Here is a 17,245-nt window from a genome sequence, read left to right as displayed (position 1 = left end):
ATGTAGTGGAAATTTCCAGAGGCAGGTATAAATATGCAAGCGAGAATCAGGCTAAGGATAACGAGGTTAGTTCAATCAGGGAGGATGAGGCCCTCTTCTAGCAGCTGAGGTGTGAACACCAAGGGAGGAGAAACTGCTTTTGTAGTTGGCTAGCCATTCACAGTCTTTGTTTAATCCTGAGCTGATGGTGTCAACTTTGCAAATGAACTGAAGCTCAGCAGTTTCTCTTTGAAGTCTGGTCCTGAAGGGTTTTTTTTGCTGCAGGATGGCTACCTTTAAATCTGCTATTGTGAGTCCAGGGAGATTGAAGTATTCTCCTACAGGTTTTTGTGTATTGCCATTCCTAATATCTGATTTGTGTCTATTTATCCTTTTACGTAGGGACTGTCCAGTTTGGCCGATTTACATAGCAGAGGGGCATTGCTGGCACATGATGGCATATATTACATTGGTGGACGTGTAGGTAAATGAACCAGTGATGGTTCACCCACACTGTTTGCAAAGAATCCATAGATTAAAAATGCTTCATCCAGACAATTGAGTGAACACTTATGAATGACAAAGATGTTCAAAGAACAAGAACAGTTTGTGAGAGATTTGCTAACCAAAAGAGGAGCTATATTTGTAACAAGAATATTTGTAATGAATAAATTGTTCAGCCAGCTCTGATAGATGGGCTCCTTGCTACTGCAAAGCAAAAACTACTATAGAGTGTGTAAACTGATTTTCTTTTCTTGAGCTGACCTTCCAATAACTGAAGATCACATCTGAGAGCAAAATGTGGTCTGAAAAATAAGCATGGCTCTTGAATTCTCATCAGGTTTTCTGCTTCACAAACAAATGCAATTTAATTACCTCATTTTAAAGCCTAAGATTAAAAGTTGATGATAATACACATCGATATAAACAGAACATTCAGCTACTTAACAAACATGTAAATTAATTAACTATTAGTTCCCTCTTAAGAAATTGCTTCTTAAAATCTGTTACTAGCAGTTAACAGCTGGCATGTTAACAAATAGGCAAAGAAAATTCCAAGGACAAATATAATAGTGTAAAAAAACAGCAACTAACTCTAGCAAAGACAAATTTTCAGAAGATTGTTGATGGTATGAGGGGTAACAAGTACTATACAAAACAGGTGCATTTTATAAGGAATACCAAAGTATGACTAAACAGTTGCATTAAAAATAAGTTTTTTTCAGAAAGAAAGAAAGAAAGAAAGAAAGCAAGAAAGAAAGAAAGAAAGAAAGAAAGAAAGAAATCTATTAGAGTTCAAATATCTTCTAATGCAAACATTTATATTTAAGTTAACTGCAGAATCTAGGACCATTTTTAAAGTTCCCAGTATAAATATTCAGCTATTTTACACACACAAAAAGATGATTATTGGTTTCCTTGAATGGCAAGTAGTAATTATATTAATATGGATGCTGTCAAAAGGGGGATTTACTGACAGTAATTTCAGCAATGAAATCACAGCATGTTGTATTGAATGAACAGTGAAGCAAAGTGAATTAAAACTTGGTATATTGAATTCACAGTTTGGTGCATCTTTGTGAGTATAAGAAAATGTGTTTTATTTAAAATTAGAAATGCAGGAATGGGTTTCAAAGTGCACACGAAAAGCAGAATAAAGTGAAAGTAAACTTTGATGCTATGCGTACAGAAGTGTCTGATTTTGTTTTTGCTTTCTGTTCTCTGGGTTTTTTTATGTAGGAAAAGCTTTAAAACTGAACTATTTAAAATATTCAAAAGCAATGATATTACAGTCATGGAGTAAAGTCATTTTAAAAGAAAAGTGCACATGCCTATGGAAAAATTAAAGTTTAATTCCTATTTTGTTTCACATTTTTCTTAGAATGTAAATCAGAATAGCTTTTGGATACACTGAGAACGTAAACATAAACCTGATAAGTGAAAATGGATCTTGCCTAGCACAATCTCCTGTTAGATTCCAAATCAAATTCTGTCTTGAATTTTACCCATGATATCCCATGGACAGAATTTAGCCCTCTTGTGTAATGAAAGACTGTATAAAGCTTGAATGGACTGAAGGGATTTACCCACTTTTACTGCTTTTAAATAAGTCTGTTGACCTTGCAATAACACCAACGAATGAATAACAATTATAATAATTTGCTTACATGCACTTTTCATCTAGAAGATTCCCCAAAGACTAGAACACTTGGATGTACACATGATTAGATACTCATTTATAAATTGCATGCCATGGTTTTTGTTTGCTTATTTTTTTATTCTATTGTTTTCAACAAGCACCTCTAGAGGGGAAATTCCAGCATGTCCCTCAGTGCATGTGTCTGTCAAGTCTTCAGTAGATCTCAAATCTGTACTGGGAAGAGTAACATAGCATAAGACCAGTTTGTGCCTGGCCATAACAGGAGGGAACAGTAAGTGTAGGAGGGTGCAAGAAGCATTGTCTCCCCTTATGCAGGCCTCATAAGGAAGAGACATTACTGCAGTCCCTACCTATTCTCATACAGTTCCCCTAAATGCATGGGGAAGAGTGTGAGGGAGGGAGGTAAAGATATCACATTGGCCCCACCTTCACAAGAGCTAAGAGAGCTAGACCAGCACGTTGTAGGGCACAGACTAAGGAAGGATGGCTTCATGGTTAAGGGCTAGACTAGTTCTCAGAGATGTTGGTTCATTTCCCATCTCTACCTTAGAGGTCCTATGTGACCTTGGACAAGTTAATGTATTTCTTTGTGATCTCTGATGCAGACATTCTCTCTTACTATGAATATGCACAGTGCCTAGTATGATGAGATTGGGGGCTGTAGATAATTAATAATCATAGTGTACTGGGGAGCTTTTGAGGCATAATGTCTTCCAGTTTCCCCCTAGGGTTGGGTAGTTCTGCACTGCAGGTCACTGTATGTGTGTCCCTAAGAGACACAATGTAGCCTAGAGTAACTGTCTTCAATAACAAGCAGTTGGTATGCATTGCAATATTTTGTTTGAAGAAAGCAGCATCAGTAATAAAAATAACCAGAGCTTGAATGTATTTATATAGCATCTTTCATCATGAAGGGTACTAATGGCCTTTCAAACTATATGCCTTATATAAAAATGATTTCATCTATCACTGAAATGCAGCTGCCTCTGGGGAAAAACATGGTACAATATCTATTTAACAGCACAGAGCAATCTTATAAAATAGTTTAGGAAAACTACTGGTGGAGTTTAGGTGGGCAGAATTCATTTAGAATTTGTCAAGGACTCTTAGACTAAAACATCTATTATTGCAAAAAGTACCATGGGATTCTTAATTTGCTTAGAGCCAATTTTACATTTCATCTGGTTTAGAAACTAGTAAAACTGAGTAAAAAAAAAGTATTTTGCTTTTTCTATTTTATGTATTTTTATTTAAAAACTCAATTATGTAAGTAGTGGCAATGAGGTTATGATGTCACCAAACAGTGGAAATACCAGCAATGATGAGGCAAACTTCAGGGTTTTGTGCCCAACCCCTGCCTAGGTACACAGTCATTCAATTTACCATTAACCATACCTTAGACAGCATGGCCAACAAAAACTGAAAAAAAAGAAAGAGAAAAAAGGTTGGAGACTCTAGACTTCAAAATGTGGGAGTTTCCCTTTAAATGGTAATAATTCTGAAGCAATATGCAGTTTGTTACCTCACTGACAGGCTCAGCAGAGAGGTGCACCACAGAGAGCTGTCATGTGAGGAACTACTGAATAAAAGGAAGAAGCCATGCATTGTCTTCAAATGGGACTATTCAGATGTTTAAAGTTAAATATGTACTTAAGGGGCTTTTCTGGAGCAGAGCCTAAGCTAGTGTCTCACTGAGATGAATGGTAGGAGAAGTTGTAGAGTTGCTGTGAGAACACAAAGAGAGTGAGAGAGCTGTCTGCAGGAGAGGTAAAGCTTGGAGCAGGCTTGTTAAATGATCTAACCAGAGACATCTGGCGCAGGGAGGGATCTTCAAGCAGCTGGTTTCTTATAAGAGAACTTAAGCAGTTCTCTGAGAGAGCTGTCTCTGGAGAGTCAGGATCCTGAGCAGACAGCTGCAAGATGAACGTCAGGGTGGGTCACATCCTAAGAATTCATAAAAAAGGACTCTCTGAAGGAAACCTTTTGCTCACCCAGGCTCTGAGGTAAGAGCCATACCTTGGACAGATTTGGGGAACTTTCTGTTTTATTTTTGGTTTATTTATCTGAATAAACCCAGACCCCAATAAGGAAGGTGATCAGAAAAGCAAGTGTGTGAAATCTCTGTAAAAGGGCCTTGAAGAGGGGGAATAAAGGGCAGGGCAGTGCATAGGCATCCTGGCCACGAGAAGGTGCATAGGGGGTGGCCATCTTGTTTAGTCCCCAGTTTTGTTAGGCATCTGTTATTTATTTCTAAAAGGCTACAACAACTGGTGGCTGACCATTCCTGCATTAGAAACTTAAGGCCAGATCCTCAACTGATGTAAACTGGCATATCTCCACTGAAGTAATTGGTTCTACTCTGATTTACTCCAGCTGAGGAGATCTCATGAATGCTTCGATTCTGTTGAAAAACACAACAAAAACTACCAGACAGACCCCTACACCATTTGGTCTACAGCTCCTTGGTATGCTGTGATAAGGTCTACAAATGACATACAAAATACAGACAGAGGGTTGTGATCAACCTGTCTCCAGGCAGCCAAACTAGCCATGCCCCAGCTCAGTGTGAGAAATGCCAATTATTGAGGAACACACCCAGACCCAGCAAGATGACATCTGGAGGTATGTCTGCATTAGGGACTGTACATATGTCCATGTGCACGTTTGTGCCATAATCCCCATAATGGCCACGTCTAAACCCCAGAAGCACATGTCTGAAGGTGAGTACAGGGTGAGTAATCTAACATGCCTGAGAGGTGTGGGTATGCAGAGGCCTTAGGCTGTAGCACTACCCTGTATCTGCCAGTGTGCAATATGGATGGGAGCAAGGGTGTACCAAGTCTCAAGTTTGAATAGTCCTCCCCCAATTTCTGAACACCCCCAGAAGATCCTGCAGGACTCCTGCAATCACACCCTCCATTGGCATCTGAAATCCCTTGCAGCAGGACCTGCCTGAGCATCCAGGAAGGGAACAATGAACTTGCGGAAGTTCCCAAAGCCCACCAAGCTTTCCCACCAAACCCCATGTGGGAGAGGTCCCTGGTTGTTCCCAGGAACAATTTCCTTGTCAGGGAGAGTGGGAGGGGAAGGGCAAGGAGATAAGCTCTGAGACGTTGACATTTGGCCATTGTTCATAGATTCAGTCCTGTTGTGTTTTGTTGATTTACATAGATATTTTTAAAATTATTTCTTCCAATAATACTCTTAATAAATGTTACAGTTTCCTTGACTTGTATGTGGACCCTCCTGCCTAAGTATGATGCTTATGAGAACAGTGTTGGCCATGCTGGCATCCAGATGGGTACGTAGGCAGTGCCAACTAACTTTCAGCCTATGAATTCTGCAGCTAATGAATTTTCTTTTTCATTGCTGTCAGAGTATGGTTTCATGAGTCAAGTTAGGGGCAGGTATGTGGGGTTCCCCAAAGAACTATTGGCACAGACACACCCTAGAGAACCATATAATTTTTGAAGAAGTCCCTTCTTCCCCTCAATCTCTTCAGCACCGTGGCATCATGAAACTTTCCGGTGCTTCCCACTTTCATATCTTCTGCCTCTGTGATCCACTCACTCTTTGCAGAATGAGTGAATGGTACCCTTTTTGGTTCACGTAGTTTGCCCATCAAAAGCTATACAAGTGTTATACAAATGTCTTTTACAGCATATTTACGTGCCAAAGGCTACTTTGCTACAGTAAAGTAGTTTTTGCTTTGCAGTAGCAAGGAGCCCATCTACTATAACTGGCTGAACAATTCATTCATTACAAATATTCTTGTTACAATTTTGTTTTGTGTTTTTTTTTATTTTGCACAGGAGAACAAAGGGGGTTTCCACCCACAAGAGAGAGAATTTCAGGCCAATGGCAGCAGAAAGTGGCAGCCAGCACATCCCTGGGTCCATGCCACTTCCCACAGCTCCCATTGGCCTGGAACGGTGAACCACAGCCAGTGGGAGCTGCAATCAGCCAAACCTGCGGACACTGCAGGTAAACAAACTGTCCCGACCCACCAGCGGATTTCCCTGACGGGCCACGTGCCAAATGTTGCCAATCCCTGATATAGAAGTATTCAAAACTCCCGTTTCCATCCCTTAGTCACAAGACTATATAGTAGACTATATTTCTTCCCAGAGCAGTTTTTCCACCTTGAATGGTAAATTACTAAAAGTAAAATATGATCTTGAAATTAACTTTAACTTGAAAAACTTCTTCACTTTTCAGCAGTTTACTCTATATTAGTGGTTCACAGGCAACAACAACATAACATTTGACTAATAGTACTATTGCTTCTCCATTTTTTAACTGGCTATCATGGCAAAGTTCTGTCCACTCCTTTTATTTTGATAGAGAAGTTCTAAAAGTGGTTATCTTGGAGGTGCCCAAGATTGCATGGAGGTTTGCTGTAAATGGATGAATGGATTATATTGTTTTTTCCCTCTTCTCTTTTTTTTTTTTTTTTTTTTTTTTTACCTCTGCATCAGATTCTACCAGAGCAAAGGAACTCTACAAATGTATACTGTTTTCCTCTTGGGATGTGACACTCTGGGAAGCAGAATGAATGGGAATTGTGTGCATGTGAGTGCGTTTGTGCAGAAGAACATAAAACAACAGCACAGGCAGAGTTATCTTTCGAAGGAAGCAGATGATTTGCACTGAGATGGATGTTTGCTTCTCTAAACCAGGTGCTCATAATATGGTATGACAATGGTATGCTGAAGTTGCTAATGTTACACTAATTCTGAGGGTCAAAATTCGCATTATTGGAACAAAATGTATATTTGTCATACAGATGAATTATGTTATAGACATAGGTTTCAGAGTGGTAGCCATGTTAGTCTGTATCAGCAAAAACAACAAGGAGTCCTTGTGGCACCTTAAAGACTAACACATTTATTTGGGTATAAGCTTTTGTGGGCTAAAACCCACTTCATCAGAGGCATGGAGTGGAAAATACAGTAGCAGGTATATATACACAGTACATGAAAAGGTGGGAGTTGCCTTACCAAGTGGTGGGTCAGTGCTAACAAGACAATTCAATTAACAGTAGAATACCAAGGGAGGGAAAAATCACTTTTGTAGTGGTAATGAGGGTGGCCCATTTCAAACAGTTGACAAGAAGGGGTAAGTAACAGTATGGGGAAATTAGTTTGTGTAATGGCCCATCCACTCCCAGTCTTTATTCAGGCTTAATTTGATGGTGTCCAGTTTGCAAATTAATTCCAGTTCTGCAATTTCTCGTTGGAGTCTGTTTTTGTTGTTGAAGAATTGCCACTTTTAAGTCTGTTCTTGAGTGACAAGGGAGATTGAAGTTTTCTCCAACTGGTTTTTGAATGTTCTAATTCCTGATGTCACATTTGTGTGCATTTATTTTTTTGCGTCATAGTTAGTATGTCAGGCTTTTGGACATCTAATTCTAGGTACAGGGCAGATCAACAACTATAGCATAATAGTATGATTTTTGGCAGTATTTTGCTTCTGCCTTGGCAAGGGGATTCTGTTGCATCCTGGCAGATGATGACTTAGACTCAGTAATTCATGCCTTTGTCACATCCTGGCTGGATTGCAGCCAGGCCTGCTGACGGGGGGTGGGGAGGACAAAGGGGCCATTGCCCAGGGGCATGGGTGATTTAAAAGGGCCCGGGAGCATCCGGCCACCACCGGCAGTGCAGCGGGACATAGCCCCAGCCTAGAACCCGCACTCCCCCGTGCACCCAAACTCCCTCCCAGAGCCCATACCCCCTCCCGCACCCAAACTCCCTCCCAGAGTCTATGCCCCCTCCTGCACCGCAATGCCCTGCCCCAGCCTGGTGAAAGTGAGCGAGCGATCGGGGAGCGGGGATGGAGTAAGCAGGGTGAGGGGACTTGGCAAAGGGGCGGGACAGGGGCATGGTCTCAGTGAAGGGGTGGGGTAGAAGGCAGGGCAAGGGTCTTTGGGTTTGCGCGATTAGACAGTTGGCAACCCTACCGGGCAGGCATGTAGAAGCCCTGGCCATGCTGGAAGAGGGTGCCCAGCAACACAGCTGGCAGCTCGCTGGGCACTAGGCTGCACAGGTGCAGCACCACCCAAATGTCAGGAGGACCGTGTCCATGCAGCGCAGCTTGTGCGTGAGTGGGGGCCCATTGACTGTTCTGCCTTGGGGCCCGGAATTGCTGTCAGCGGGCCTGATTGCAGCAATGCATATACTTGGGCATTATGTAATCGGCCATCAGGAAACTCCTGCTAGTACAGAAAGCAACAGCATATCTCCTCAGCAACAGGGGCTACTAGGAGTATGTCGCACCTGTCCTCCAGTCTCTGCATTTGTTTCCCATTGACTATCAAGTAACGTTCAAGATCTCTGTTCTTATTTCAAGCTGCTAAATGGTCTGTGTCCAGGATATCTGAAAGATTGCCTGAGGCTCCAGGGAACATTGTGAGCAGGTCTCCTCTCCAGGCATAATGCCGCTTTCCATATCAAGGATAAAGCTTGTGTGTGTGCAGCAGCAGAATTTTCTCTGGAGTTTATCTATGGTGTTAGAGCTAACTCTCACAAAATCTAACCTTCGACCTCACCACTTTTCATTCCAAGTGCAAGGTGCAGTGCTTTGATCTTGCCTACTCTAATACACACACAACACAGTAGGCATCAGGATAAATACAAATATCTTTTTAAAACCTCACATAACTTTCCCATTGGAGTGAAACGAAAATGAAAGAGAATCACACATCACAGCTGTGAGTCATGTTGTTTTTACATTTCTGAAAGGTGCTCAGATGCTAAAGTGATGACACTAGAATAAGAATCTGAATAGAATAGACTTTACTTTGAGTCTGTGGGTTCTCTTGACCTAAGTAGGATTGGGCTATTACTTGCATGGCATGGTAGACTGACATGGAGCACAGGGATGCTACAGGAAATGGTGATGATGACTCTAAAAATGGTATTCTTCCCACAGAGTAAAGAACTGAACAATTGCTACTTCATGGCATTAAAAGGCCTTGTGCTGCTGGAAGTGCTGTCTTTCAGAAGATATGTAAAACAGAGCATTAGATCACCTGTGGCTATTAAATACCCCACTTTTTCTCTTTTTGAAAGAGAGAATTTTACTCTTTATCTTGGCCATAAATTCCAGCTCAGGTAATTGTTTTCTGTCTACAAAATCACCCCTGCAGTTGCAATTAGATATAGTATTCTTTTTCACTCTCTATCTTAAACTATGTTAGAGTACACTGTTAAACACCTGCTGAGTCCCACACCTCAGGTGGTTACATTTCAATGTTGGGTGAAGTGACCTCTCTATATCACTCATATATCTCACAGGACAGGCATAATTAATTAATAGCTGGAAAGCACTTTGAGATCCTCAAGTGCAACACATACCAGTACTGTTTTCTGGTATGATAACAGTGGGTGACTGGGCAACAAAATGACAGATGAAATTCAATGCTGCTAAATGAAAATTAAAGCACATTGGAAAATATAATCCTAACTATACATACAAAATGATGGGGTCTAAATTAGCTGTTACCATTCAAGAAAGAGATCTTGGAGTCATTGTGAATAATTCTCTGAAAACATATGCTCAGTATGCAGTGGGAGTCAAAAAGGTTAAAAGAAAGTTGGGAACCAATAGGAAAGGATAGATAATAAGACAGTGAATATTATAATGCCACTATATACATTGAATACTGAGTGCCGTTGTGGTTGCCCCATCTCAAAAAAGATATATTATAAATGGATAAAGTGCAGAAAAAGGCAACAAAAATGATCAAGGGCATGGAACAGCTTCCATATGAGGAGAGATTAAAAAGACTGGGACTGTTCATCTTGGAAAAGAGATGATTAAGGGGGGTTATACTAGAGATCTGTACAATCATGACTGGTGTGGAGAAAGTGAATAAGGAAGTGTTATTTATCATTTACCCCTTCATGGAACACAAGAACCAGGGGTCACCCAATGAAATTAATAGGTAGCAGGTTTAAAACAAACAAAATGAAATACTTCTTCACACAATGCACAGTCAACCAGTGGAACATGTTGGCAGAGGATGTTGTGAAGGCCAAAAGTATAACTGGGTTCAAAAAAGAATTAGAAGTTCAGAGGGGACAGGTCCATCAATGGCTATAGCCAACTTGCTCTGGGTGTCCTTAAGCTTCTAACTGCCAGGTGCTGGGACGAGATTACAAGGGATGGATCACTTGATAATTGCCCTGTTCTGTTCACTCCCTTTGAAGCATCTGGCATTCACAACTGTTGGAAAATGGGATACTGGGCTAGATGAACCATGAGTCTGACCCATTCAAAAATTTGTATGTGAAATATAACTGACTAAACTTGAAAAAAAACACATATGAAGTATGAGGGCATGATGTCTGTGTCCAGGTTTAATTTTGTCACACAGGATAATATTGATTAAAGGAAAAAAAGCCCTTGAAATTTTGCAAAATCCAGGCCACCCCTCATTCTGTAAATCTCTAATATTGATGACTAAATTATCTGGAAATTAAACTAATCTAAACTTTTAAGCGCCCTTATTGCCAGGTATGTAGATGTAAGAAAACACAGTTGTATTGGATCTAGGAGGAATTGGTTTCATTCTCTTTCCAATAACAATAGATATTTAGAGAAAATTTAGAAGAGCTGAGATAACACAGATGCTCTTCTAAATGTGAAAAACTTGATTGGACTGACATGGGGCTAATCAATATAAATGCAAAATCCATTAAGGAGAAGAGTGTGCTTAAGGAGAAAAGACAAAAGATGGAATGGAAAGCATAAACTGACAAGATGGCAGTTGTGTGCTGGAATCTGTCACTTGGAGAGTATTTTTCCAAGATATCAAAAAGGTAATAGCTATATACTTGCCTTCAAAATCTTTGGACTCAAGAACAACAAGAATTGCTTAGTAAGTCTGCACACTGGCCATATGGATCAATGATATGTGTAAACACCTATATGCTCATTGTACTTCAGTCTAGTGGGGTTTTGTTTTTTGTGTGTGTATTTAGGGGTATGCATATATCATTCCCCAGTTAGTGGTGCTGAATTTCTTTAGAATACTTTCAGCCATGATCCAAATAAAAATGTAATAGTTTTCTTTAGGGCCAGATTGTATACCCACTCTTGTCTACAGAAACAGGATTAAACCCTCTGCAGGAGGGTTTACAGGATTTACAGGATTAAATCATGTAATTTAACAATGATGCACTAGTAAAACTGCTCCCAGACCCGCTAATAGACTTTGGCCAAATATATTAATTTATCTTTATTTTTAAGGATGATAGGTAAAATTCAGACTTGGTGTAAATAGGTGTAAGTTTACTGAGCACAATAGAATTGCACCAGGTTTAAATTTGTCCCACAGTCTCCTGGCAGAATGTAGGACCAGCTACAGAGTATGTTTGCTTAGCTCTGTGATAGGAGAAGCAGGGAAAAACAAAACAGATAATATTACTATGCATGTAACTCCCTTAGCATCTATAAAGTATACCTCTTGAGAGTGATGTGCAAATATAATAAGCAATCTTTTCTTGTACTGAAAGAACATTTTTTTCTCCCTGATTGGGTGACATCAAAAGTCTTTTGAGATATCTGAATGAACATTTCTCATAGGATACTAGTGTGAATCGCACATAAAAAATCATAGTTAAGGTAAAGTTATTGCTGCAGGCACAGATCCGTGCCTTCAGTGTTTATTTCCTTTCAAGAACATTACAGGTTTTTGGGGTTTTTTTTAAATTACAAATTGGGAAATTCAAAGCTAAGGCTAATCTTACATGAATACCAAATATTAGACAGTATGTACATTCTCACAGGTAAGATGCCCAAATGACTTTATCCCAGGGAGATTCCCAAAACCCTATTCTCACTCTACAATCAAACAGATAAAACCAATACACTTAATTTGCAGTGTCTCCAACTCCCTTTCTCAGGTTAGGATTGTGAAAAATTGTTTTAATTGTAACTATGACTTTTGTGTGTGTCTTTATTTACTAACTATTAGTCAGAATAACTATGACCGTTTGGGTTTTGCAATGATTATGATGAGTCTGAATAACTTCATTTTTGGTGGAAAAAAATCTCTCTCTTGACAAGCTGCCTCTAGTGATTAGATATCATTTTGGGGGTCAACAGGCTAGATTCACAAATAAACCAAAGTGCCTAGAAAACCAATGAGAAGTGAAGCTGGATCTTGCACAGCCATTGGGCTAAAGGCTATGAGAGAGCTCCTTCTTCTTGGCCTATTTGTGCAAACTCACCCATAGGGACCTGATCTGGTAGACAAGGTGGAGCACACTTACCAGATCAGGCCCCTCAGGTGAGTCATGGGGAAGAAAGCCTAACTTAACCCACTTCATAAATCACTCTGGGGCTTAGGCATCCCTTGCCTGATTTGGGACAGTAGTGTTCATGCTCTAGGTAGAAACATAGGTGCCCAGGGAACTTTCACAGTAAAAGTGTAGTGCTAAACAAGTATAGATGTCTACAGGAATTGGGAGTGGGGGGCAGTCGAGCCAGGGTTTTGTGAATCCCAGTGGGGCCTGATTCTCTGATTCAGGCCCCTAAAGTGGAAATTAGATACCTAAGTCCTTTTGTGACTGTAGCTTCAGCTCTCCAAGGTAAAGGATAAGGCCCAGATTCTCTGCTCACCATTGCAATGCCTAAGTGATTTAATAACCTACAACGTCTTAGGTATGTAGGTCATAAATGACCTTAGCAAAAGTTAAACAAAATAATTATGAGCATATCATGAATTCATTAATGAACTATTAAAATATGTTTCAATTTTATAGATCTATAGAAAGCTATGCAGACTAACACTTAGGGCTTGTCTGCACTGGCACTTTACAGCACTGCAACTTTTTCGCTCAGGGGTGTGAAAAAACACCCCCTTGAGCGCTGCAAGTTTCAGTGCTGTAAAGTGCAAGTGTAGACAGTGCACCAGCGCTGGGAGCCGCACTGGTAGCTATTCCCCTCCTAGAGGTGGGGTTTTTTATTGCTTTTTTTATAGCGACTACACAGCCACGTTAAAGCGCTGCCATGGCCAGCGCTTTAACATTGCTGGTGAAGACGTGCTCTTTGTTTTAGCCTTCTCTAGAGTAAATATTTGATATTTCAATAAAACAGAATTTGGTACACCCACATATATAGAGATTTAACATTATTTTTTTCCTCATAAACATAATGAGAAAATAAATATCCATTGGACTATGGAATATTCTTTTGTGGGTCTCCTTCAGTTTCTCCCATTGAAACTCTTCCACTCTGTGTGTGTGTGTGTGTGTGTGTGTATACACACACACACACACACACACACACACATATATCAGGCCAGCATCACCACAAACATCATTCTATAGTGTACTGGATAGGGCACCTGTCTGAGAGGTGAAAAAATCCTGTTCAAATACCTTTGCTTCCTGGGGTGTGAGTGGAGTTGAACTAGGATCTGCCATATCCTTTGTGAGTTCCCTAATCACTTGGCTAAAGGGAATAACTGAGTCAGTGTTGTTCTCCTCCTTGTCTTTCCCCTACAATCATAGGCTTTTTTATGTGAAGATAGGCATGTGCTGCTGTTGTGCTTTCAAGCAGCAGCTTAGGCACCTGATTCCAGCAGAGAGTTTCTAGCTGTGGATCGCAAGCAGAGATAGGCACCTCATTCCAGCCTGGACTTAGGTACCTAACTACTTGAGAGGGGCAGAGCTTAGGACTGTTTTATTAATTTAGATGGAACATGTGGGCCTCAAGTGTTGTTATAATCCACTCACTATTCAAGATGGTTAAACAAGGTCTAGGATTTGGTATACAGAGATCTCACCTGCTTAGTACCATGGTAAACCCACCATTAAAATCCTTTGAAAGTTTTGTAAACGATACCAAAAAGAAGGAAAAATAGTAAAAGCATTTGAAATGTAAAATATTAAGTAAGGCTTTCATTTGAACAACATTTCTTGCCTCCTTTCCTTTAGCTGAGAGAGTTTTAGAAGGAAAAATACCATTGTTTGACAGTCTCTTTGGTGGTCTCAAAGATACATAATAACTGTCTTACTGGTGTTTGGGATTCAGTTGGAGCTGGTTGGGGTGGATCCCTGTCTCTGAGCTGATCTGGTTAGGACATCCTTCAGGATTAGGAAGAAGAAGGTCTGGGGTCCCAGGACACAAATGGGGTGGCAGCCATGATGGCAAAGTTTGGTTCAATACTCTGCTCTTCTGTATTCCCCCCCACACAAAGTTTCTTTCTTTATGGATCCAAAAGGGTGAAATAGCACATCCCATCATCATTTCATCCACCAATTAGGCCTAATATCTGACACACCAATTTCAGTTCATTAATTTCCAGTTCTACATCTTCTGGTTTAACATAGTTCTTGAACCATACCAGTAAGACCTTTTGTTTAGACTAACTCAATCTTTCTGCATCTCTTCCCATCAACATTTGTTATTATTGATTACTGTGACATCTTATGAGCTTTTACCTACTTTTTACAGTTGAGCTCAAAATTAGAGTAAATTTGTAGGCCCAATTATCACAACAGGACCCACTCCTCTCAAACATTTGTTATTAGCTAGCTTAGGGAGCTCCCAGCCTTGTGAACTGGCTTTTGTGGAGCCCATTCTTAGGTGACTATCTCTTACCAAGCATATTTTAGGGAAAAAAATGGTTACCTACCTCTCATAACTGTTGTTCTTTGAGATGTGTTGGTCATGTCCATTCCAATAGGCATGTGTGTGTGCTGCATGCATGATCATTGGAAGGTTTTTCCCCTAGTGGTATCCATCAGGTTGACTGTGGAGCCCCCTGGAGTGGTGCCTTCATGGTGGTCTATATAGGTCAGTTCCTTCTTGCTGGAATACTCCAACAGAAGGGAGGTGGGTGGGATTTGGAATGAACATGACCAACACATCTCAAAGAACAACAGTTACGAGAGGTAGGTTTTCCTTTTTTCGAATGATTGCTCATGTGCATTCCAATAGGTGATTCCCAAGCAGTTTCCCCAGAGGAGGGGTCAGAGTTCATCTGGTTTCTGAGTGCAGGACTGCCCTGCCAAAGGCTGCATTGTCCCTCCCCTGTTGGGTGATGGTGACGTGAAGATGTGGATGGAAGACCACATCACTGCCTTGCATATGTCCTGAATAGGGACCTGTGCAATGAATGCTTTGGATGAAGCCTGCGCTCTTGTGGCATGTGCCGTTAACAGAGGGCTAGAATCTTACCTAGGTCATAGAACGTTCTGATGCAGAATGTGATCCACAATGAAATGCGCTGGGATGGGATGGGAAGCCCCTTCATTCTCTCTGCAATTGCAATAAAGAGCTGTGGTGACTTACAGAATGGCTTTGTGTGCTCAATGTTGAAGGCTAGGGGACACCTGACACCCAGGGAATGGAGCATTCACTCTCTGTTACTGGCATGTGGCTTAGGGAAGAACACAGGTAAAAATATGTCATGGTTCACATGAAACTGGGGGATTTACCTTTAGTAGAAACATGGGGTGAGGGCATAGCTGCACTTTGTCTTTATAAAAGACCATATAGGGAGGTTTGGAAGTCAGTGCTCTGAGCTTGGAGACCCTTCTGGCCAAGGCTATGGCCAACAGAAAGGCCACCTTCCAGGAAAGGTAGGACAGAGGGCAGGTCACCATTGGCTCGAAAGGGGGCCTCATGAGCATGGACAGGGTCAAGTTGAGGTCCCACTGGGGAATGGGCTGCCACACCTGGGGATAAAGGCTGTCCAAGCCCTTGAGAACTGGCCCACCATGGGCTTGCGAAGACTGACCTACCTTCTGCCCTTGGATGGAAGGTTGAAATGGCAGCCAGGTGCACTTTGATAGATGATATTACCAACTCCTTCTGCGTCATGTACAGTAGGTAGTCCAAAACATAGGGAATTGACACTTGCTGTGGAGGCTTGCCCTTCTGCAGAGATCAGATGGAAAACCACTTCCACTTCACCAGGTACATGGCACAAGTGGAGGGTTTCCTACTTCCCAGCAGAATGTCCGTAACTGAGTCCGAACACTGGAGCTCTAGCAAGTTCAGCCATGGAGTTTTCACTCCATGAGGTGGAGGGACTCCAGGTTGTGGTGTTGTAGATGGTCGTGGTCCTGTTTGATGAGGACCGGACACTGGAAGGGCTACTGGTCTGTCCACTGATAGGTTCAACAGCGTGGTGAACCAGTGCTGGTGGGGCCACGCTGGCACTATGAGGATCAAGGAAGCCCTGTCCCAGAATGCCATGAGGAGTACTTTGTGTATAAGAGGGAATGGCGGGAACCTGTACAGCAGGTGACTCATCCATGAAAGGTGAAAAGCATCTGCAATGGAGTCCAGGCTGTGGGCCAGAAAGAAGCAGAACCATGGGCACTTCCTGTTGCTCCACATTGCGAACAGGTCTATGAGGGAAAGCACCACCTCTGGAAAATCGAGAGACTCATGTCCGCCTTGAGGGACCATTCGTGACTGTGGAATGAGCAGCTGAGGTGATCGGCTAGCTCGTTTTGTGCTCCTGGAAGGTATGATGCCTCTAGGTGTATCGAGTGGGTGATGCAACAGTCCCACAGCCCGAGGGCTTCCTGGCACAGGGGAGAGGAGCGAGCAGCACCCTGTTTGTTTATATAGAACATAGCTGTGGTGTTGTCCGTCAGCACTGGCACACGTGCCCTGAAGGTAGGCCTGGAACATTTGGCATGCCAGATGAACCTCCCTCAGCTCTCTTACATTGATGCATAGTGATAGTTATGCATGAGACTATCAGTCTTGGGTTCTGATGTTGCCCAGGTGTACTCCCCACCCCAGTGCCAAGGCGTCCGTGACCAGTGATAGTGTAGGTTGAGATTTGGCAAAGGGTACTCCCACACAAACAACTTGTGGCTATAGTCACCAGCAGAGAGACTCAAGGGGGGAGGGTAACTATTCTGTCCAGTGGGTCCCTGCTGGGCCTGTACACTTGTGCCAACCTTGCTTGGAGTGGCCGAAGATGCAATGGACCACATATGTGAAAGCTGCCCCAGCAATTTCATGCAATTTCTGGCCATTGTTGTGGGGACTCGGCAAAGGTTCTCAATGATGTCCCTGAGGGCTTGGAAGCGCCGCTAGGGGAGGAATACCTTGGCTTGCGTGGATTCC

The 17,245-nt window shown here is 41.8% G+C and overlaps 1 long non-coding RNA gene across 1 annotated transcript; it reads left to right on the top strand.

The window, feature by feature from the left end:
* The first annotated feature begins 338 nt into the window (after positions 1-338).
* Positions 339-14,235, top strand: LOC122462077. The gene is made up of 3 exons (XR_006284420.1): positions 339-481; positions 4,897-4,902; positions 14,220-14,235. It is a non-coding gene; the product is annotated as an uncharacterized LOC122462077 (long non-coding RNA).
* Positions 14,236-17,245: the final 3,010 nt, after the last annotated feature.

Source organism: Chelonia mydas, chromosome 1 (genome assembly GCF_015237465.2).
Source record: "Chelonia mydas isolate rCheMyd1 chromosome 1, rCheMyd1.pri.v2, whole genome shotgun sequence".
Lineage (NCBI taxonomy): Eukaryota > Metazoa > Chordata > Testudines > Cheloniidae > Chelonia > Chelonia mydas.
Note: the sequence above shows the minus strand (reverse complement) of the source record. Positions and strands in the feature narration are given on the sequence as shown.